The sequence below is a fragment of the Anabrus simplex genome, chromosome 5 (assembly GCF_040414725.1).
Source record: "Anabrus simplex isolate iqAnaSimp1 chromosome 5, ASM4041472v1, whole genome shotgun sequence".
NCBI lineage: Eukaryota > Metazoa > Arthropoda > Insecta > Orthoptera > Tettigoniidae > Anabrus > Anabrus simplex.
Window position 1 is genome coordinate 432,965,706 of NC_090269.1, and position 23,058 is coordinate 432,988,763.

The window sequence follows — 23,058 nt, forward strand, 5'->3', positions numbered from 1 at the left end:
TTATGTTAAAATAAGTCTTACTGAATTATAGCTTCGGTTTGTTTTTGTAATTCATCTTTGTAATTAAATCCATTTTAACGTTTACAGAAAGAAAGTACTGGGAATCATAGTAATTATTTATATGATTATGTTTCTCATTTCCTTTAAAGAGCAAGGAATTAACTCAACAATGGATTGTGAGGATGAAAAGAAACAAATTGAATCCCAAGTAGATATAAGTTTGTGTTGTCAAAATGTCTTTGAAACGGGAACAATGGAGCTTTTTAAACAATGAATGTGCCTGAGGTCGTACAACATGACAGAGTCAGCGAAGGTTTCAACACGATTGCAGGGAATCTGCATTGCCTTTCATGACAGTAGCACGGTGGGAAAAGCCTTCAATGTGCAAAGCCAAAATGTGGTAGATATGCATCAGCCAGGTCGTATTAGTACCAGTGAAGAAGAAGACATATGATTTGTGAGCTAGCCCGAGACTCTGGGTTAGGGAATATGATTGTTCTTCACAATTGAAGGAACGCTCTTGGGGGTGAGAAAAATTGCATCACGATGGGTTCAGCGTGATTTGACAGAACTGCAGAAATGGTTACAATAAAACGCTGCTCGTAACTACTTGGAGCGCTATAAGTGTGAAGTTGAGGCTTCCTTATATCATATCATTATGCTGTATGAGACATGGAGTAAACTGTAAGATACCAAAACTGAAATGCCAATCGAATGAATGGTGTCATTACGGTAACCAAAAGATTCGAAATTTTGCCAGAAACCCAGCCATGTGAAAGTTATGGTTTTTCTCATATACGACTGTGGTGGTGTTATCCTAACACATTATGTTCCTCCACAGCAGACTGTCAATGTGCAGTATTACTGTAAATTTTAGAAACACAACCTACAACCTGATTTGAGAATGGAGCGGCGACACTTTCTGCAGGACCCATGCATCATTTTGAATGACAAGACTCACATTAAGAAAATGCAAACTGTGGCTAATTTGTTTGGCCAATAGTGCTGGGATTCCTATGATGAAGAAACCACTTTGGGGACTTTGCTTCAGGACTGTTCCAGAGATCTGTCAACAGTAGAACACTATGAACCCTAAAGGTGCTGCTACAGGTACCCTACAACCCCCATATCACTGGCTGGTGGTTAGCGTGAAGTACAGTAAATACTGGTATCATGAATATGTATGTGTTTTAATTAAATAGTTTCTATTCATAAAGGTCCAAACCCAGAATACACCCAAGAACATTCTTTTATCAACTTGCTTTACAGCGCTCCTAAACAGATAGGTCTTATGGCGATGATGGACAGGAAAGGACTATGAGTTGGAAGAAAGCAGGCTTGGCCTTAATTAAGGTACAGGTGTAAAATGGAACATGAAAAACCTTTCTTAGGGCAACCGACAGTGCAGTAAAATACCACTGACCGTGTCTATGGTGCATAATAAAATTGGGAAGTACTCCACACAAAGAAATTTTGACCCGAGCTCATCACGACGATTAATATGAGGTGGCTGGAATATGTGGGTCACCTTATGAGGACTACTGAATACAAGTAATATTTCATGGAAAAAAGGTTTAGGCAAAAGAGAATCCAGCAGAAGATGAACACCTAAGATCGACTTTTGGAAAAAAATGGGTTGGAGCCCTTCGACACATGACAGAAGGAAGATAACAATGCTTGTAGTCTAAATCTGGTTAGGATAAGGTAGCAGTAGCAGTGATTAAACCAGCTGCCAGATGCCATGCACTGGAGGGGCTTTCAACAATAATAGCTGCTATACATTATGTAGCATTAAATTTGATGATATTTGTTGTTTAAGTGGCCTAACAGGTTGTCGGCTTCTAAAGATACGAGGAGAAAAAAATGAAAATTGTAACTTTAAAATGTATTCACTGACTAGAGTCTAAAACAAATAATGATGAAAAAATTATCGTGAAACAAAAACAATCTTTGGATTCAATTCACAATGCCCTAATACTGGGATGATACTTATCTAAATGGGTCCAAATATATATCAATGGCCCTCACAATGGTACTAATCACTGGAAAAACAGAACCATGGTGTTCCTCCTATAGTGGTGCTAATCAGTGATAAGGTAGTCCCATAGTGTTTCTCACATGGTGGTACTAACCACAGGTAATGGAGACACACTGTATGTCACACACAATTGCACCACTCACCGGCAACAAAAACCCATGTTGTTTTGCAAATAAGGATGCTACTTACAAGCAATGCAGGCCCATGGTCTTCCTCATATAGTGGTACCAATCATGGGCACCAGTCAATCCTGTGATGTTTCTCACATAGTGCTACTAATTACACACAACGTAGACCCATTGTATATGTCATAAAGTAGTACAATTGATAGGCTACACCGTGGAACCAGCTGGTTGAATGTACACAACGACATTTCTCACAAACAATGCCCAGACTAGTATTGTTACTCGCATAAAGTTACTGTTCCTACGTACTGTATACCTAGTCTATTCCTTGCAAAGTGGCACTAGTGGCAGGTAACACCGACCCATATTGTTCCGCACTTAATAGTACTAATCACAAATAGTCTCATAGTTTTAATTTCATCATAACATGGTTGCCCCTTTTAGTCGCCTCTTATGGCAGGAAAGATATGTGGGTGTAGTCTTCATCTGTGTCCCCCCCAAACAGGGATGCTTAGAGAGAAAAATGAGAAAAGAAGGGATCCGACACCAAGAAAAATGAAGTACTGGACAAAAACAGACAAGGGCCATGAAGGGTGTGAACATAATAGACTCCCTAGGCCTCGAATCCTCTAATACTACCTGAGTTGGAAAAGAACTAGAGTCGACCAAGTGAGGTCAGACAGGATAGGTGAATGTGAGGAACCTTACACAAGTGGAAGCAATGCGATGACTGAGAAGGTGCCAGCATTAGGGCCTAAGGAAACAGGAACATGCCCAGAGAGGAAGCTAGGTGGACCGAGGTTAGGGAGCTTTCCATCTGTAAATTCATCCGTCTTGTATTCAATGGTAAGAACATATTTACAGTACCATAACTGAAGAACATATTCAAAGTAATCCAATAAACTCCTATTGGAATCGTATATACAACCGAGAACATAATATCTTTTACCCACAGGTAATATAACAGGAACACAAGTAAGTTAGTAGTAGAATATAACATTTCAAAAATACATACTATAAAAAGAAACGGCCTTCAACTGGCGTTAGGCCCCCGGACTATGAACCCGGCACATCCACACAGCACAGCACACACAGAAGCACAACCCTAATCCAATTACACACCCATTCGCAGGCACAAGCAGAAACCCTTCACTCAATATACATCTGCAACATTCACTCACAACTTACGCTCTGATGTTCGCAGCCCAGAAGCCTCGGGTTGGAAAGGAACCTCCAAGTAGATGCTCTAGAGAGCGACAAATAAATAATGAGAATCAAACGCTGGATACAACCAGCCACCAAGACTATGATTGAGAAGGAAAGGGGAAGGGACAGGAGGGGGAACAACCAATGTAGAAACAGAATACACTCATCTCATAGCGCAGGCGCACTTCAAGTGTCTGTAAGAGTCTTTTGAGTCTGAGAGCGTAATTAGAAGTTTCTTGTAATACAATTTTTTAAATACATGAAAAGATCTGTGATAGGACTCAGCTAAGGGCCCGTGGTTGCCAAATCATGCTTCCAAGAGAGAGCCCCTGGGTCCCCTTTTAGTTGGTTCTTACGACAAGGAAGGGATGCCATGGTTTTATTCTTCAACTGTGGTGCCCACCTACAGGGAGAACCATAATACTTTGAACTACATGAAGATATAGATTAAAACCCCAATTTTGCATAGACCTGCATTAAACACAAGAAATTTCTTGTCGCGAAAATTATTCCATAACAGCAATGCAAATTTTTATCAGATTTAACGTACAGCAAAAACTGGTTAGAATGCTTTTGTGGGGACAAAAAAAAAAGGTCATTAAGAGGGAATGTGCTAAATGAAATGAAAAACAATTTCGCTGTTAAATGTAAGTTTAGGTTTGAATGTAAAAATAATTACTGTAAAAACAAAGAAACAAGCAATCACAATTATAATTAGTACAATAAATAAAGAAATAATACATTTTAAGAACACCAACATTTCAGTACAGTAGTCCTAAATCTACGTTGTTACACAATTTATTTATGAACATAAAAGTAAGCAGCAACATGTCAGCTGTATACGTAAGTACAGTAGGCCTAATTTGTGTGCATAAATCACTCAGGCCTCTTTCAGATGGTGCGGTAGTAAAACACAGGTGCACACACAATGGGTCGAGTGGTGAAAACACCCCCACTTTCCAGCAGATAATTTTCAGCCATCTTTTCAGTGTGATAATAGAGTATCATCTTCGTCCATTTCTGCTGTCTTACAGGTACATTATCGGGTTCTGTACTGACGTCGTGAGCACGGTCGAACCATTGTGTATGATGACATGCATAACAACAAATGTCCAATAAAAAGTAACTGTGGGCATGATACCAAGACTCAACCAAGGACTGCTCGCTCAGACATTTCTCCCGCACGCTGTTAATCTCTGCATCCACATCATCTGAAAGACTCTATTTGAACAATCAGTTCTTAGTTTAGACCTAAGCAAACCAGTGGCTAAGTAAACAAGCAGGATGAACCCGCACCATCTGAATGAGGCCTCATGAACGTAAAATTAAGTACCAACATGTCAGACGCAAAGACAATAAGACTGGCTTGGGACTGATGCACACTGCAGCTGTAGGCCAACATGGAACTGCGCTCCGCAGCCGTGAAATTAAGTTCTCTACCAAATCCTTATCCAGGCTTGTCATGCGAGCAATGTGGCTGGGAAAGCTAATTTAAATTGCTTATGGTGGAAGTTACGAACATATTAAAGAGTGATGTAAATGTCCTATCCAGGTTTCTCCAGCATGTATTTAATACAACACGCCCTGGGACTAGGGAATAATGGCATAATAACCAACAAAACATGCTAGAGGGGGATGTTTTAACCAGTTTTGACTATATTTCACAACAGGGCAAAATCCTCATCCAGAGTTAAGGAAATGTTAAACCTCTCAAAAATTTATTTCTATTCGTTTTGGTTATGAGACTTTAAGAACCAATGAAAAAGACATCATAGACTAGCTAAGGATGATTCAAGGCAGAAGAGGAATTTAGAGCGGGGGCACTTAGGGCTAAAGAGAGATGTCGGACTTGGATACACATCCGACTGCGACCGCTGTAGTAGAACAGACCTCCTGATTTAATGACAAAGTTATTATAACCTACCATAATTTGTATATTAATCTCCTCAATATCTTTGGGTTAAAATGAGAACCCTTTGAATTATTCACCCGTTATTATGGCGAAATTTGGGCATGTTAGTTTTGATCCTTTATCAATATTCATACACACTATTCCAGCATTTATATTGAATGTAATCCACCATCTTTCATAACAATTCCTCACTATGTGCATACGAGTCTAACATGAGCGAGCGTTGGGCCCTGAGGTCTCCTCAAAACTAATAACCCTGGCTGGTGTAAATAAACATTGGAATAACGTGTTTTTGCACTAAGTGCAATGGGAGCAATTGTTAAGTCCTTAGAAATAAAGGCTGGAGTAAATATGCTTGCTTAATTTTAACACATTGGAGATCAGGTGCCCTTCACCCCATGCACAGCCTTGTTCCCAGCCAATTTCTACCTCCAAGCTGGAGCACATGCACTCAAATAAACTGTCAGAACTTCCCTAACTACAGTGTTTTCTTCCAAAGGCCTTCCTGAATAGTCACAGTACTGTTTTCTGGTGTGGTAATCCGAATAGGGGGTACCTTTGTAAGGGGGCACTCAACACTGTTTGCACATGTATCTGGTTTCACTGCGCTTATCCTTGCTCGAACACACACGACGCACTATAGTTGGGTTTTTCTTTGCCCCACTTGCTGGAATTTTCTCCAGGATATGATCCCTAATTGTCCGGATAGTCTGCCAGGGGGGTCCTGATTGGGGGCTCCCTTTATTGAGCCAGAAAGAGAGGAAGCTTCACTCCCCAGCAACTCCCGTCAAAAACTAGTTGTACCTCAATTTTTTTGGGGGAATTTAGGAAACAGAACAGCCTAAAAGCTGACTAGAATGCTACCCTCTTATTCCATTTTACTGTCTTGCAAAGAAGTGTAAAATATGCCTGCCCGGTCTACTCCCTTCATAAATCTGTTATAATAAAGGATGAAAATGGGCTTGAATATAATTGTCCCTGTCTTCCTATCTAGCTTCCATGTTGACCGCATAGATGCATCATGAATCGTAGTTATCATTCGGACACAATAATACTTGAATATTTTATTTATAGGGTCCACCTTTTCAATACAATGTAGTACAATATGTCACATTACATCTCCTTTTGGGACTAGTTTCAACCTAACTGTAGGCCATCATCACCCATAACACAAATCACACAATTACATCAAATTAACCAAACAATGTACAGACACAATGCCATTAAAATAAACTGTGTGTAACCCATGGGAATTAAAATTAAAACTGTTTATTTGAATGCATTCTGTTAACAGTTCAAGTGATTCAAAACAAAGTGTAGTGACATTAAAATTAAGAATGATTTAACTATGTACATAACTAGAGATGGGAATTATAGGCACAAATAGGTTAGAATGCAAAGGTATTTGAAAGAGGCGCAAGTGAAAACTAGCCGCTCTACAGATATGTCGGGGAGCTGCATAAATTTTAGGAATTCTGATAATTCAGATCGATAATATTTATGCAAATCTCACCGCAGAACCGTCATGCGGGTAACATACACTTGCGCCTTGTTCAAATACATTTGCATTCTAACCTATACTTGCCTATAATTCCTATCTCTATACATAACACTTGTGCTTTAAGGCAAGGGTCTAAAGAGTAGTACACTCCATTAAAAAGTTGCTTCCAGATAAAGGTTCTTAAAATGCTAAAGAAGATCAACACATAGAAGTTGAACTAAGGCTTGACACCTTACAAGTGTTACATTCTGTTAAAAAGTTCAATTGAGCCATCATCAAGTTATATTCATAAAGAGTTTAAAAATAATTAATGCATGTACATAAACACGTAATTAATGCATGTGAGTGTCATGCATGCTCTTAAAAAAGTTGCTTCTTTGCAAAGGTTCTTGAATGCTGATAATTGTTGCGCATGAAAGTCTAAATAAATTAGTGGTTTCTAGAAGGCGGTAGAATTTCGCAGTTCAATGTGGACCGTGAGGTTCACCTAAATAAATGGTAGCGACGATTAGTGAAAGATTTACTGAAGGGAAGAATTCATTCCAGTAACCAGTCTTAATTTTAATTTCCATGGGTTACACACAGTTTATTTTAATGGCATCGTGTCTGTACATTGTTTTGGTTAATTCGATGTAATTGTGCGATTTGTGTTATGGGTGATGATGGCCTACAATTAGGTTGAAACTAGTCCCAAGAGGAGATGTAATGTGACATATTGCATAACTTTGTATTGAAAACGTGGACCGTATAAATAAAATATTCAACTATTATTTTGACCACAGTTAAATACAGATCAATTGTCATGAATTTTATATTTCATGATTATGCAGCCAACCAGGCAAAATGAAAAGCCTATTTATATTTCAGCTTAAAAGTCAAAATAGCCAAATAAGGCAAAGATATTGAGTTTATTAAACAAAGTATTACGTACAATTTGACCCCTAATTTTCTAAAAGGTAACTTGGAAAGATATTGTCTTTTCCTCAAATCACTGAACCCAAATTAGAACAAATGAAGTTTGGCTAAGGGAGGAGATTAAATTTCTATGCAAGAAAAAAAAGTTGAATCATAGGTTGTATGAGACTTACCTCTTAGCTGCAAATTTATTGAGAGCTCAATGGAACATACTTCAAACTCAAGTTGATAATAGACTGTTCACTGTATTATCTAGGAAGCAGGAAACCTTAGAGAAAAAACTATGCACACTAAAGAACTCTAAGCCTAACAACAGCCATGTAAATGAAACCAGGAATATCACTAATACGACAGATCACTTTCATTCACCGATTATAAATTTATCCAGAGTACCTTTGATTGAAGATGAAAGTTCGATTCTAGCCAAAGGTCCGAAACATAACTGGCCTAATCTTAATGCACTCAATACTACTAGTACTATGATAATAGAATCCGAACTAGCCATCAGTAAATTACTAACAGAAAGACAGGAAGAAGCAAGGTTTGAAATGAAAAAAAATGAACATTCTTACCCCAAATAATAATATTAACCCCCATAACTATAATAATAACAAAGATTCAATTACTGAACAGAAACAAATATGTGCACTTTAAAAGAAGATTATTGATAATAATCTTATTGTCACAAAAGCAGACACAGGCAACACAACTGTTATAATGAAAAAACTAATATATAGGTAAAACAAAAGAATGTTTTACAGACAGTTCATTTTCTACAGTTAAGGACCCTACTCAAGAATCCAAAGCAAACTTCAGCACACCCTAAAGAATATCTCATACTTATTAACAGATCAGAAAAAACTAAATTAGTTAACATGAACTGAGGCTTTCTCAATGCTAAAGCCCTTCCTGAGATACACAAGACCGGAGTCCCCATTCACCCGATCATCAACTATAGACCAAGCCCTCTACATAAAGTGTACCAATTCATCCAAAAGTTTTTAAGAAGGGATTGTCAGTTTTTATCCAAAACATCTGTTAAAAAATACTACAGAATTGATAGATAATCTAAATAAGTTTAGTATCCAACCTAATCATTCATTCGACTTTGTAAATATGTATCCTTGTATACAAATGTCTAAATTATACCCAATCATATTAAACAATTTAGGTAAACACAGCTGTCTAAGTACTTTAGAGATACAAGATTTTATGTCTATGCTAGAATTGGTTATAAAGAACAACTATTTCAGTTTTTATAATGACATTTATAAGCAAGAAGGTTTTGCTATGGGATCGCCGGCCTTGGGTATCTTAGCCGAGATTTACACAGATTTTTTAGAACATACCAAAATCGATAATAATAACTTTGACATCATTCCTTTTTGGGCTAGACATGTAGACGACACTGTAGTAATTATGGATGAGAATATAACAGACGCTGCTACCACTCTTTTAATCTCAATCATATTGATCTACACATGAAATTCATGCTTGAGTCTGAAAATGAACAAAATAAACTTTTTATACTTGACTATCATTAGACATTCAGGCTAATTAAAATACTGTACAAGATTTTTAGACAACCTACTCAAGCAACCTCCAAAATTCGCCAAGATTCTTCACATCCCCAAATCGGTAAATGAGTGGTGTATAATAGCAGGGTATATTGAGCATTTACCGTACCAATGTCCAAAGGAGACCTCAAAAAAGAGTTGAACACTATTCGCATGATTGCAAAAAGTAATGGTTACAACAGTTTCTTCATTGAAAAAATAATTAACAGATGAAAACATTGCCCTTCAACCACTCTGAAAAAAGAAAAACCCGATGTTTCCTTATTTTCTAGTCACATTCAATAAAAACATATATAAAGTGACTAATGTTTTTAAAAAATATAATGTAAAAATAACCTTTAAAACAAATAATAATAGAAATACAACAATCTTACATAACTCTACATCTATAAACAAGAATAATAGTCTTTCAACGTCAGGAGTATGTAGGTTCAAATGTAACAATTGTAATTTTTCTTATGTTGGACAAACTGGGAGGAGCTTTAATATAGGATACTTAGAACATGTCATTGACCTGAAATATAATAAATTTTCTGCAGCAGGACAACACTTGGAAGAGTAAAATCACAAATATACCAACATAAAACAGGATATGGAAATTCTCACGATTATTAATAAAGGACTCGTCCTTAACATAACAGAAAGCTGCTGCATATATATTTGCAAAACTATTTTAATCCAAATTCCACTCCCAATGACATTTCCGAAAAAACAAATATTTTGTATGACCTTCTTATACATATTTTTAGAAAAAATCAAACAGTCATAAGTCAATTTTTCATCTATTCATGGCACCTTCCCTCAGCAACCATCTACTGTATATTCCCACTTCCCTCGGCCCTGCCTTGATCCCTTTCCTTTGTATTTCCCTTCCTTCTCCACTCTCCCCTCTCTTTCTCCCACACCCCATCTAGACTTCCGTTGAACCTCATTTACGCCACTCCTCAGTTACACCAACAACCAGTTCTGCTCCACAGGTTGCAGCACAAGGTGAGTTCAATATAACATGTCATTTAACCGATACACTTCTCTTCAGCAACATTTTTGCTAATCTTGGCTACCATTTATTTAGGTCAACCTCACAGTCAACAATGAACAACAAAATTCTACCACCTTCTAGAAACCACCAATTGATTTAGACCTTCATGTGCAACAATCATCAGCATTCAAGACCCTTTAAACAGAAGCAAGATTTTTAAGAACATGCATCACACTTACATGCATTGATTACATGTTTAAGTACATAGAATAATTATTTTTAATGTCTTTGATAACACAACTTGACATCACCTCAATTGAACTTTTTAACAGAATGCAACACTTGTAACGTGTCCAGCCTTAGTTCAACTTCTATGTGTCGATCTTAATTAGCATTTTAAAAACCTTTAACTGGAAGCAACTTTTTAATGAAGTGTACTAAATTCTAGATCCTTGCCTTGATACATAAGTGTTACATACATAGTTTAATCATTTTTAATGTTAATGTCACTAAACTTTGTCTTGAATCACTTGAACTGTTAACAGAATGCATTCAAATAACCAGTCTTAATTTTAATTCCCATGGGTTACACACAGTTTATATTAATGACATTGTGCCTGCATACTGTTTTGGTTTATTTAATGTAATTGTGTGATTTGTGTTATGCTAATGATGGCCTACAATTAGGTTGAAACTAGTCCCAAAAGGAGATCATACTGCACAACATTTTATTGAAAAGGTGGACCCTATAAATAAAATATTCAAGTATTAATATAAACACAGTCCAATATGGATCAATTATCATGAAATTTATATCTTACTATCATTCTGACAACTCGCTTATCTTTCCAAACTACAAGCACAATTTCACCTTTGCGCATAAAAGTTATTTCCTCATTTTGTAGAAGCCTAGAACTGTCTTTCAGCTCACATGGCAAACTATGAGTCTCTCCAATAGTTCCACAAACCTGTGTTTTATGCTGGAGGAGATTTTGAGCAATAGTCACACTATTATAATACCGGTAGTTTTCTGGATAAATGTGATGCCACATTCCAAGATAATGCTTCATGACATAATACTGTCTGCTCAAGTTATTTCCTTCCCCTCTATATATCTCTAAGTTACGGATGTATCCTGTTTCACTCTCGCACACCATTCGAACTAAAGTACCATATTTCCATATTTTGCTGATTTCCCTGGATTATATGTCTTGAACTTCCAGCGCCCATGCATGGGATAATCCCTTCATCTAATGACAGCCGCTACTTTGGTTTGTAAACAGACCGAAACTTGGGTAAAACGTAATTTAACAGAGGCTGAACTTTCTCCTATTCTATTGCTCGCATCTGTTGTCAGACTATTGTTGTTGAAATGCAGGTAGGTAAGTATTTGTTGAAATCTATTTCGCTTCATAGTTTTTGGAAATATGGGGGTTTCTATTACGGGATCAGTTGACCAGTAATCTTTCAGACACGATTTCTTCACCTGCTCCATCAGTATACACAAAGCAAAAAAATATTTTTTCTTCCCTGCTAGTGACATTAGTCCACTTTATCGTTTTAGGGGTATATTATGAAATCGTGAATTCTGCTCATAGTATAAATTTGTCTGCTCAGCTACATACTGCAAGAAATCTTCCCAAACATCATAAGTCCAGCTACTTGTCCTACGTTTCCAGGTAGGCCATATCTTTATTCCAGAAGCACTTTCAAAATCTTCTAGCCTAGGTTCACTGTTGTCCACAATCCAGTTGTCAGAAAATACTAAATTATTTAAAATATTTAGAATATTTACACCCGTTACACAATTATCAGACTGGTTTTGCACCACGTGATTTCCACACCTTGAAGATAAGGCAATATCCTCCTCGTCACTCAAAACATTTCCATTAGAAGATACTTCATCATTGAACTAAATATTCAGCATCACTTGGACATTCAGAGCCCGTATCAGCGCACAATCCACAAATAATTTCATCCCTGTCTAAACACCTGTGATCCCAGGGCCCCGCCATCTTGCAGACTGGATGGCTCTTTAAACTTTGTAAACATGTTGTCAGAAAATGCAAAGAATAGCTATAATATGAAGAATAATCAAAAAGAAATGTGACTATCGATTGTGTAGAACCATACATAAAAGAGTTCTATCAACACTGACCTCCAAATAGTTCTGGTATATTTCAAAAGATAGCACTAAACTTCAGTCTGCTGGTAACAAGAGATAACTTGGGACTGGTCAGCAATGCCCGGCCAGGCAAACATGAGTTATCTCAGGACCGGTCTGCATTGTGTTAATACTATGCACTGAAATGAAATAAGAATGTGATACTTCTCGTTCTCAAGATACAGCATTGTGCATAACTAATTTGAGAGGTTGGGTTATGTACTTTCTCATCTTGTTAAATTGCAGAAAGGCTGTTCTGATGTAAACCTATAGTGAAAATGTTATTATTCTACAGTGAACTTGAAATATTATTTTCATAATACCTAGGTAAGGTGAAGCTGTCTGAAGTAAGAGAATGTTTGCCACTAGTCTCTGGAGTGATGCTATTACAATTTTTAAGAATAAAACTGAATATGCATGTTCAGACTATTGGAATTAAAAAATACATGCTAATAAGTAAGCTGCTGCTAGGGAAACATTCGCAAAAAGGTTTAAGCAAACGGATTGCTGTTTCATACCATTTTTAATGTGTTTTTCGTGTGAGTTGGGTATCATTCCTGATTTTTATGGAAAATCATACATAACGTAATAAGAACAACCTTAAACCAAAGCCATTTTGCATTTGCCGACAACAATCTGTCAAAATGAAGCACAAACCGTAACTACAGTACAATGTGTAGCGTAGATATCCCCTTGTTTTATTGCTGTCAATATGTAAATAATGTATGATGGTACAGGCAAAGGGCCCTGTGGTGTAGGGGTAGCATGCCTGCCTCTTACCTGGAGGCCCGGGTTCGATTCCCGGCCAGGTCAGGGATTTTTACCTGGACCTTGAGGGCTGGTTCAAGGTCCACTCAGCCTAGGTGATTGGAATTGAGGAGCTATCTGACGGTGAAATAACGGCCCCGGCCTAGAAAGCCAAGAATAATGGCCGAGAGGATTCGTCGTGCTGACCACATGACACCTCGTAATCTGCAGGCCTTCGGGATGAGCAGCGGTCGCTTGATAGGCCAAGGCTCTTCAAGGGCTGTAGTGCTATGGGGTACAGGCAAAGATCTCTGGGAAAGGAAACACTGATTTAAGGTAAAACTCCATTTAAGATTAAGAAAATCAGGGCCTTGTAAAAATGTTAAATAGGGGTTCTGCTGTATAAATATTGTTTCAAAAGATTGGCAATCTCACTATAAGTTCCATATTTCTGCTTTAAAATCAGGAGTCATTTATTGAAACCAATTCAGCAAATTTCTAACAATTTTCATAATCAGCAAAAAAGGTCCTCATGATATTAGATTACCTCAAATGTGTTCACCTGTGTTTGTGCTGGATCTGGCAACTCTGATTTGATTTCTTCCTTCATATGCACCTCATCTGATGTAAGTTCACCATTGTTCTGTGGAAGAGTTAATATATTAGGCACATTCTTCAGACATATCTAGAAATTTAGCTACACATGAGTGGGCTTAACAAATCATCATTTCCTGGTAAATGAGTAATTTCAGTTTCAAAACTTCATTATCATTTTTCAGAAAATTTCCATGTTGAGTATCCTTAAAAACATGACAGCTAAGAGAACTTCAGGAGTTAAAATATATCCAGTTTGAATGCTCAGAGATATTTTTGAAGTATGGAGCAATAATCTATATATATATATATATATATATAAAATAAGAGTTTTGGCTGTACATTGCTCAGAATTTAAAAAGGATGCTATTTCTGAACCAGTCATATCCACAGTAACAAGGAAATGCACTATTTACTTTTCCGTAATTTATGTCTGTCTGTATGTATGTAAAGTCAGGGAATGAGCCACTATAATCTAGGCTATAAATCATTTTATTCATGCTGAGTGAAATGGTAGTTTAGGGGAAGGCCTAAAATTTAATTCTATATTTATGTTATTAGTGGTCCTATCGATAAATACTACATAACTTAAGTTATATAAAATTAAATTCCCGATCATTTATGTCTTATACTTTTTACCATCCTGGCTATGAAACAGAGATATTCATTAATTTGTATTTTTGTTGCTAAGTCCATGTCAACGCCGAGCCATGAGAAATTGGATAAAAAGGATTTAATGAAAATCGGTATATAGAGTCGGGGAATAAGAAACTACAGTCTAAACTACAAACAATTGTATTCACCCCAGATAAAATGGCAGCTTAGGGGAAGGTGCATCAAATTTTATTTTTAAATACGTATGTTATTGGTCAAATCGAAAAGTGCTATATAAAAAAGTTATAGAGAATACAATTTCCAATCATTTATGTTTTATTCAGTTTTACTGTACCGACTACGATAAGTGATATTTCATAGTCAGAAAAAAACTAAATTTGGAAGGCCTGCAACATTGAAAACTCATAAATTTGATCAACAATAACATTATATTGACCATTGTTTGCTGTGATATTCTTTGTCTCTTATGCTGCCTCTCATCACCAACTTCTTCTTCTTCTTCTTCTTCTTCTTCTTCTTCTTCTTCTTCTTCTTCTTCTTCTTCTTCTTCTTCTTCTTCTATGTGCCCTGCCCAGTCTCCCAGACATTGGCAATCAATGTGGACAGTGCTTTTCTGTCTTCAGCAACACGGTACAGTTCTTCAGTACTTTCTTTAATATTCTTAAGGCATGTTGTTCTTTTTCTGCCTGTTCCTCGGCACCCTTCAATTTTGCCTTTCAAAATTAGATGTAAAACTGCATATTTTTCACCATGCAAAACATGCCCTAGGTAAGTTAATGTGGGAAACTTCGTTTTTGTCCGTACTGAACTAAGAATTACAATAAATAAACTTTTTAATGTCCACCTATTCAATACAATGATAATGTTGTTATATAGATGTAATTACAATATACTAATTATATACAGTACTAGTTTCGACGCATTTTTACGTCATCTTCAGCTGCACAAAGAAACGGAAAATGGGCAAATTATATAAAACTCATGATAGACCTTAAATTGTGCGTAACATAAAACCTGATGATATCTACAATGAAAACAATGACACCTAGTAAAAACTTGTTGAACAAGTAGAAGACTTGTGAGTCAAACATATACTGAACAGTTCTCAAGTTGATTGATGTCCCTGTGGACATATAGTAGCGAGTTCATTAAATTTGGTGAGCTGTTTACAATAATAAAACATGTTGTGTCCATTCAACTATGGTTCACAAACTGCAGTCATATTTTAAAATTATGAATATTGTTGGATAAAACTAGGTGTAACTGAATTCTTCTGTATCTAAGGCCTATGAGGTGGAAACATATGAATAGCTCTTTAAGGTGTATGTAAGATCTATGTTTCTTAGTTCAAATGTGGAACCTGTGAAAAATGAATAAAAACCTCTATTAACGATTCGGAAAGTGTTGAGGCTTTACTCAATAATGTAAATGTGTGCAAGACTCACCTCATGCAGCCGTTGACTGATTGTAATTCAAGTAACGTCTAGTAAACAATGAACAGCTCATGTCAAGTGTGCATATCTGGACGGAACAAGCGAGGGGCGATAGGGGTAAGCTGAAGCAGGGCGTACGGGGCGGGCGTATGGAGGGGATCTGGTGGGCATGGACTACAAAACGAATGTTGGGAAAACTTATTACCTATAATACGTAAAATTAAATTCTTGTTTGGAATTTGAACATTTTTAAAAATACTATAAGTAAATCAAAGAGAACTTTCGGTGTCTCTGATAAATCATTTAGATTGAGATTTGCATTGAAATACTGGTCTAGATGGATGTAACATAATTCAGTAGCATCCAGCAACAGTCCTTTACTTAAAGTCTCTAGTATTTGAATGTCTTGCTCCAAGCTTGTGAAATTATGTTTTAATTCATGGACATGTTGGCCTACCGCAGAGAATATATTGTATCTCACGGCATTAACATGTTCAGCATATCTTATCTTGAAGTTGCGCCCAATTTGTCCAGGATAGGCGCTGGCACAGTCATTGCACTGAAATGAAATGGCGTATGGCTTTTAGTGCCGGGATATCCCAGGAGGGGTTCGGCTCTCCAAGGTGCAGGTCTTTCTATTTCATGCCCATAGGCGACCTGCGCGACATGATGAGGATGAAATGATGATGAAGACAACACATACACCCAGCCCCCGCACTGTAGGAAGTAACCAATTAAGGTTAAAATCCCCGACCCGGCCGGGAATCGAACCCGGGACCCTCTGAACCGAAGGCCAGTACGCTGACCATTCAGCCAACAAGTCGGACGTCATTGCACTGAAATCTATATACTCCTCAACTGAGATAAGGATTGGATTTATTTATAGTGGCTACATTATGTACGTCCTCAGTACTCCTGTTATCAGTACGAAAAGATATCTTTACTTTATTCTTTGTAAATATATTAGTGACTTTATATATGTTGTCATTAAATGTGAAGTTTGAATAGGAATTGTGACTGGGTTTATCTCTGCTAAGCATGGTTTGCGGACGATGTCTAATCTTACTGATTATACGTTCGATGAAAGAATCTTTATAGCCGTTAGCATAAGCTATACAGCGGATGGTGTTCAACTCCTTGTTTAAGTCAGCTTTGGACATTGGGATCCTAAAAGCATGATCTACTAGACTAATGTATGTAGCTCTTTTTTGGGCTTGTGGGTGTGCTGAATCAAGTCTTATGGTAACATTAGTCTGTGTGGGCTTTCTATAAATGTTAAACGTGAAAGCTGAAAGTTGTCTATTAATAGTTAAATCTAAAAAAATAATTGATCTATTATTTTCCGATTCCAATGTGAACTGAATGTGTGGGTCTATGTTATTAAGTTTTCCTAAGGTGGCAATCGCATCTGTTATCTGCTCATCTAGAACTACGAAGGCACCATCTATGTATCTAGACCAATAATGTATATTACTAAACATGTTTCCATTATCTATTACGGAATCCTACAAAAAATCCAAGTAAATTTCTGCTAGAATCCCCAAGGCCGGAGACCCCATTTATTTTTCACAGGTTCCAAATTTGAACTGAGAAACATAGATCTTACATACACCTTAAGGAACTATCCATATGTTTCCACCTCATAGGCCTTAGATACAGAAGAATTCAGTTACACCTAGTTTTATCCAGCAACATTCACGATTTTAAAATATGACTGCAGTTTATGAACCATAGTTGAATGGTCACAAAATGTTTTATTATTGTAAACAGCTCACCAAATTTAATGAACTCACTACTGTGTGTCCACAGGGACATTAATCAACTTGAGAACTGTTCAGTATATGTTTGACTTGCAAGTCTTCTACTTGTTCAACAAGTTTTTACTGGGTGTCATTGTTTTTATTGTAGATATCATAGGGTTTTATATCACACACAATTTAAGGTCTATCATGAGTTTTATATAATTTGCCTATTTTCCGTTTCTTTGTACAGCTGAAGATGATGCAAAAATGAGTTCAAACTAGTACTGTATATAATTAGTATGTTGTAATTACATCTATATAACAACATTATCATTGTATTGAATAGGTGGACATTAAAAAGTTTATTTATTTTAATGCCCTAGGTATGCAATTTTTCTGCATTTAATGGTGGTTACCAGTTCTTTTTTGTATTTTGCTCTCTGTAATACATGATCATTGGTGGCATGGTCAATCCACGAGACTCTAAGTATTCTTCTATGAAGCCAAAGTTCTAAGGCTTCCAGTCTTTTGATGGTGGCTTCTTTTAACATCCAAGCTTCAACCCCATAAAGGAGAGTAGACCAAATATAACATTTCACCATATGTTGCCGAAGTTTTAAATTTAATGCGTCATCACGCAACAATGTCTTCATCTTCCGGAATGTTGATCTTGCAATTTCTATTCGGCTCTTAATTTCTAGGTCTGGGTTCAAATCATCCATTAGCCAACAACTAAGATATTGAAGTTTATTTACTTGTGGAATTTGTTGGTCTTTAAGTTTCAGAGTAGCATTATTTCTTCCCCTGCTGAAAACCATTAGGTTTTTTTTTAATGTTGATATTTAGACCCATCTCTTCCCCAACTATATTAATTTTGTCCAGGAATAGTTGCAAGCTTTCAACACTATTAGCAAGAATTACTGTATCATCTGCAGATTGCAAATTACTTATTTATCTTAATTCCCACTTCCAAATCGGCTAATGTTGCCTTAAATATGGCATCTGAATAGATGTTAAACAATAACGGAGACAAAACACAGCCATGACAAACTCCTTGTCGGATTTCTATGTAGTCCGTTGTATCATCATCAACTTTTACCACAGCCTTCTGATGCCAATACAGGTTTTCAATAATTCTCATATTATTATCATCAATTCCAGTTTGCTGCAGTAGTCTGATGAGTACAGTAAAACTCTATCGAAAGCTTTTTCATAATCTATGAAAAAGGCGAAGACATCCTTTTGTTGATCCCAACATTCTTGAAAAAGAGTCGTTACACTGAAAATAGCTTCACGAGTTCCATATCCATTCCGAAATCCAAACTGGGTATCATCCAGGTTTTCCTCACATGTCTTCCTTATTCGAGCATGGATAACTTTCAAGAAAGATTTTAACAAATGGCTCATTATGCTAACGAGACAATATTCACCACATTTTTTGAGGTTGTTTTCTTTCAAAGGGGAATGAAAGTAGAGGTTAGCCAATTTTGAGATAATTTTCCAGAGTTATAGATGTTATTAAAAAGGTCCAATATCTGATTAATTTGCTTTTCATTGATAAGTTTCATAACTTTAGCTGGAATTTCATCTGGGCCTAAAGCTTTCCTATACTTTAACTGGCTTGTCGCATGAATTACTTCCGACTTCTGAGCATTCACGATTTTCATTTAATATCGGTCGATTATCATAGAAGAGTTCTTCTATATATTCTTCCCATATCTTAATTTTGTCAAGATGATTTATAATAGGTATCTTTGAATTATCTTCTAGAACAAGTGGCATCTTTCTTCTGAAAGTTCCAGGTACTTCTTTTATAATTTTGTACATATTGAAGGTATTGTGCTTTTCTTCCAAATTTTCAATGTTTCTGTATTTTTCAATCGTCCAATTTTCTTTTGCCTTCCTAATTTCTCTTCTAATTTGACCATGTATCTGACGGTTTTGAGCCTTATTGTTCTTAGCTTTTCTGCGTTCTTCCATTAAGTCTAAGATATCATCTGTCACCCACTTCTTCTGTTTTGTCCTTTTATCAGATGTAGGTTTTTCTTGTTTACATTCTCTATAGCTTCTTTTACTTCCTCTCACTGGTTTTCCACCTGTTAACTACCCAATGATACTTGTCTTAGCTCTTCATTAATTACTTTTGCAACTTCTTGTTTTATTTCAATGTTTACCAATTTTGTTTGGTCAATTCGGTTGGAATGTTTTGTTTCTTGTAAAATTTTCAATTTAGTTGTACATCAGCCACTAGTGGATTATGATCAGAACCTATACCTGCTCCTGGGTATATAATAACTCTTTTAATGAAGTTTCTGAACCTCTTATTTATGAGGATGTAATCAATTTGGTTCCTTATAGTAACATGATGTTCACTGTCACCAGGTGAAACCCAAGTGTATAATCGATGATCAAGGAAGTTGATACAATGTGTTTGTAATAACCATTCCATTTTCTTAACAAAATTCATATAACCTGGATTCTCCGAGTCCCCAATTTCTTACCAAATTTCCTCGTCGGCCTTTGCCGATCTTAGCATTGAAAACTCCCATTATTATGGTTATGCTCTCATTTTTTGTTGATTCCAGAATGTTTTGCAAGCTTTCATGGAATCTTTCCACCTCAGCATCATAGATTTTATCTGCTGTTGGAGTATATACTTGTATTATACTGATCTTGAAGGGTTTTAATGTAGTTGTAAAAGCATGAGTCTGTCTGATATTGGGACAAAATTGGTAACATATTTCACGAATTCCGATTTTACAAATATTGCTACACCATTTCTGTGACTTTTATCAGTTTCAGTATAGTATAGATTTCTATCCTCTCTTTGACAGGTACCTTTATCTGGCCACCTTAGTTCACTTATCCCAAGGATAGAAATGTTTAACCTCATCATTTCTTTAACCATGCCATCAAGTTTGCCAGCCATGAACAAACTTTGTATATTCCATGTTGCTAATCTTGTGTTGGACTTCATTACTTTGAGCCAGGAGATTCTTCGCACCCCTGCCCACTAAAGGGCTGCCTGGGACTAGGGGCCATTATTTCATTAACTCTCTCCATAATGATATCCTGGGGAAAAATATACCAGAGTGCTTTCCTGTTGCCTTCTCTGGTTACTATTCAGCTGCCCCTAACCTGGGGAACAGACACTGTTGGTAGCCACCTCTAACATGGGATACAGTGGCATTTCCTCCACTCAGGGACCATTACCCACCTAAAGGAGAACCCACCCTAAGATTTTGGCCCCTTTAGGGTGCTAGGTTATTTCCCGCCGCCCAACACTTGGCGTTGATTCGCTGATACGGTCTACTCCATTACTATAGCAGGATAACCTGGCCAGACATTATCATCACCGACAGATGGGCTTAATGCTGCAACCCGAGTATAACAGACTGCTTGAATATTGGCGGGAAATAGCTGAGGAGTCAGGTAACTTTCTTCCTTGGATGCCTTTCCTCTGGTTTATACATTTTCTGATACTGCTGGTACGTAACACACTAGTTCATCACAGTATTCCAGCTACTCGATCCCTACTCTACACGCTGATTGCAATGATAATTGTGCACACTTATCAGAATAATGGCAGAGGCTCACTTAAGACCTGGTCTAGAATTACAATTTCAGCCTATTCCAAATTATAGCACCACAATTCACTAAATAACTTGAAATTCAACCTTTTCTTCCTCTTCACTTTTATTAAATTCTACATTTGTTTTATTCCAAATTAGTAGCAGAGAAGGGGCTTCTCTTCTGGATTGGAGGAAAAATTGCCTCCAAGTCAGACAATTCCCCCCTCCCCGCCAATGTAGTGAATTGAGATTTTTCCGAATCAGCGGGTACTCCTATTAAACAGATGAGTAAAAGGGCATAGTTTTTACCCTGGGACACTACACTATTCCCCTCCTCAATTAAAGAGTCTTCATGGCTCACTGCTGTCTGTGAACTGGTTATTCCAGCTCTGGACCTTTGGACAGTTAGATCGGCAGCGTAGTACTGAAAGTCCAAGAATAATACTAGATATAAATTCCAACTATTCAATACATAAGAGTTCTTGATTTAAAATTAAGAATTAGACCTTAATATATTACATACAGGGACATATTTCACCCATAATGAGAGCATCATCAGACTAAAAATCTCATACCTGGAAGAATGAAAAATCAGGATCCTGATTGTTCTTCGTAGTTTTTAACGAAGGTCTAAAATATAAATAAGAGGACACTGTTGTAGGTAAAATGTCTAAAAAAGACGAGCAAGTAGAAGACAGTAGATATAAGTACTCTTATGACGAAGTCTTATAATCAATCCTTATTATAGATTTTTACGAATGTCCTGTTTTTAAATGAGCTAATAAGTAGTGAGTTAAAAGTTCAAAATAAATACGTAAATTACTGCGTTGAAATGAAATCTGGTAAATATGGTACCTTGTTCTGGAGATGGCATAAGGAGCTTATAATAGTTTAATATTTATGATAAAAGTCACTCTTAATGGTGGTTAAATTAAAATCCAAAGTTGTTTGTCTGTTGAAGTTGTTAATCATATGTGAAAAGAAGGCACTTCTTTAAGGCACTTAGGAGCGAGGACAAGTACTCATCAGAAACATAGCTATATTTATATTAACAGGTAAACGTGGTTGTAGCTTCTTATATTCAAAGTCAAAAGGAAAATGTGCGAGGTTGAGTAGAGCTTGTAGTGTTATGTCTGAAACAAGAGAGAGTGAAATGTTAAGGAATAAAATTAAAGGAGAAGGAGAGAATGAAGAAAAAATGATGTGTATGAAATTACTTACCCTTTCGTCAGTTGTGATATTAATTTGGTTAAAGATGGGGTGAGCTGGAGAAAATATGTTGTGTGTAATTTCATTTATCTCTTCAACTGTTGTAATGTTAATTAGTTGCCATGATAGCGTTTGAATGACTGAAATTTGCGCTTCTAGTGTTATATTGATGTGAGATTGGCGGCGGAGGGTGTGGAGGTGGGGGTGGATTGTGCGTTAAGTTTATGAGCTATTGGATGCGTTTGGCTTGTGGGGGCGGACGGGGGAAGGAATTGTGTTTCTTAAAGTGGGAGGGGTCCTGGAAGACAATAATTTTAGATTGTTTATTATGTTAGTATGTTTATGGTTTAGCGATTGCAACAATTTTGGTCAAATCTCATATAAAGGGTTTTGACTTCAATAATATAGTTAAGGTTTAACTTTTTGTTGTCATATTGGTCTAAAAATATATAAGATATTTTATAATTTGTTCATTAATTTCCTATTACCTACTTTTTTTAAATAATAGTGAGGTCTTGATCTACAGCTTCTTCCACGTGAGAGCTCATAGCTGAAAATTTGTTGTGGTTGGAGGCGTTATACTTTTCTAAGTATCTAGTGTAAAAGCTGCGGCCAGTTTTCCCGATGTACAAGACACCACATTGGGTGCAAGTGAGTCTGTAAATTCCTGAATTAAACCATAAACATAATAATCAATGTAAAATTATCGCCTTCCAGGACACCTCCCAC

General features: G+C 36.7%; 1 protein-coding gene across 1 annotated transcript in view; it reads right to left on the reverse strand.

The window, feature by feature from the left end:
- LOC136875066 (zinc finger protein 525) overlaps positions 1–13,762 on the reverse strand; it is a 137,455-nt gene extending 123,693 nt beyond the window's left edge. The window contains exon 1 of the mRNA XM_067148802.2: positions 13,727–13,762. The gene's annotated coding sequence lies outside the window, so the exon portion shown is untranslated. The remainder of the gene's footprint in view (positions 1–13,726) is intronic.
- Positions 13,763–23,058: the final 9,296 nt, after the last annotated feature.